At 41.2% G+C, this 2,500-nt stretch overlaps 1 pseudogene; it reads left to right on the top strand.

The window, feature by feature from the left end:
* The window catches only part of LOC143263438 (large subunit ribosomal RNA), an 8,922-nt pseudogene that overhangs the window by 3,239 nt on the left and 3,183 nt on the right, over positions 1-2,500 (top strand).

Below are 2,500 nucleotides of genomic sequence, written 5' to 3'. Positions count from 1 at the left end.
CCGCTGCCAGCGCCGCCCAACACAAAAGGCGATGTAATGCGCCTCCTCCGCAGGCCGATGGTTATACGTGTGAGAACTGTAAAAATACGTATGAGACATACGCCGGATTACGCCAACATCAACGGAGGACTCACATCGAGAACTACAATACCGCCGATCTCGATCTCCACAATAAACGCCTCGCTTCTTCGAGGGCTCAATATACCGATGATGAGATCAGAGCAATAGCCCACGATGAAATAGATATTACTAAAAATGCAAAGTTATTAGGAAAAGAAATAATTAAAATTCTATCAGAAAAATCCGGCCGCTCTTTTGACGGTATTAAAAAATTAAGACAAAAAGAAAAATACAAATCATACCTCAGTGAAGCCCTCGACGAGGCGGGCCAGACCAATATCTTGAGTACCTGCCCGTTGGTGCCGCGGGTGCTGCTAACCAGATGTGACGATCCTCGCGCGCGCGGAGACATCGACACACGCGAGGCGACATCATCTCCGCACAGTACAACTATACCTGATGATATACGCAACATCCTGGCTGAACTTAAAGTACAAGTAGGCCATCACATGGCAGAAATTATTGAAAATGCCCTGTCTAACACACCTTCTGAAGACACTATGTTAATGATGGACCAATACATAGAAAACTTAACATCATATGTTGCTTCGCTCGCTGATGAAACCGATGAATACAATGAAAATAGTAACTCAGTAGATAAAACCCATAAAACTAGTAACAAGAAAAATAAATATAATAAAAGCAATAAACAAAATAAAAATAATAAATACAATAAAAACAATACAAGCAACAACAGATTTATAAATACAATAGACGATAAAAATAATAAAAATAAATTAAATAACTATCAGAACGAAAACAAGAATAAAAATAACAGTAAAAAGAACAAGCATAGCAATAAATGCAATGAAAGTAATAAAAGAAAAGGCAACCGCGCTAAAAGGATAGCGACTGATTACGCCAGATTCCAAAAACTCTATAACAAAAACCCAACCCAACTGGCTGAGCATATAATTACCGGAAACCCACTCAACATTACAGAATCTCCGACGATAGAATCATTTGAAGAATATTATTCTAAACTATTTGAACACAAGGATGTCGAATGGAAACCTCAGAAGCGAAAAACAGATACCAATAGTAATATCAACCTTTCAAATCCGATATCACCGACCGAGATACACGAGCAACTTACCAGGATGAAACAATCCGCTCCAGGCACCGACGGAATTGATCGATCGACTCTTAGGCAAATGCCACGCAAGGAGCTGTGTGCACTATTGAATATTGTATGGGGAATGAAGACGTTACCCTCTGTGCTAAGATCGAACAGAACAACACTGTTACCTAAATCCGGCGACTTGATGGACCCAAAACAATGGCGGCCCATAACCATCTCAAGTCATATACTGCGCCTACTAAATAAAATCATCGTGTCGCGCCTTGAGAATGAAATACCTCTGTTTCACACGCAAAGAGGCTTCACGAGAACCGACGGGATAATGGCTAATAGTACCATCCTACAAACACTAATTAAATTAAGCCGCGAAAAATCGAAACCTTTCACTATACTATCTATAGATTTAGCTAAAGCATTTGACTCTGTTAACATCATTTCAATAATAGACGCACTAATCAGAAAAAACGTAGACGCTCATACAATAGAATACATCGAAAACAATTATAACGACATAACCACAATACTCGAATGCCACGGATCCCGATCCAATCCTATACCTATAAAACGCGGCGTGAAGCAGGGTGATCCCATGTCCGGTTTCCTATTTAATTTAGTGCTAGACCAGCTCATGATACAACTTAATGAGTGTGAGGGTGTTGATGTGGGAGGCACCAGGATACGGGCATTAGCTTTTGCCGATGACATCGTGATGGTGGCTCCCACTCCCAGTGCGATGCGAAGTAATATCCGGATCGTCGAGAAATTCTTCCACAAACACGGGCTGCAAGTGAACCCATCTAAATGCGCCATCTTACAGAATCTACGCGTCCCTGGAACGAAAAGGCTCGTAGTTGATACGCGGCCCAAACTGCAGATTAATAAAAGCCCGATCCCAACATTGGGTGTCGCGTCACAATTTAAATACCTCGGCCATGTATATAGATACCGCGGTGCTATCTCTCCATCTCCATCAAAGCTTGAAGGCATGCTCAAAAATCTTAAAACTAGTCCTTTAAAACCATGGCAGAAACTGAACATACTGCACAGGTACCTCATTCCTCGTCTTCACCATAGTCTGCAAACAATGGACATAAACAAAAAAAAATTAAAGTACATAGATAATTGCATAATAAAATTTGTAAAAAATATACTACACTTACCAACTACCACACCAACTCCATATATACATGCTCCTTTAAGCAGCGGAGGACTAGGCATTCCATCGCTTACAATCCACATTGCCGCTATGTACTTACGCCGATTGGAGCGCTTGAGAGCCCGTGGCGACAGCGAGATACA

This window comes from Megalopta genalis, unplaced genomic scaffold (assembly GCF_051020955.1).
Source record: "Megalopta genalis isolate 19385.01 unplaced genomic scaffold, iyMegGena1_principal scaffold0591, whole genome shotgun sequence".
NCBI classification, from domain to species: domain Eukaryota; kingdom Metazoa; phylum Arthropoda; class Insecta; order Hymenoptera; family Halictidae; genus Megalopta; species Megalopta genalis.
Note: the sequence above shows the minus strand (reverse complement) of the source record. Positions and strands in the feature narration are given on the sequence as shown.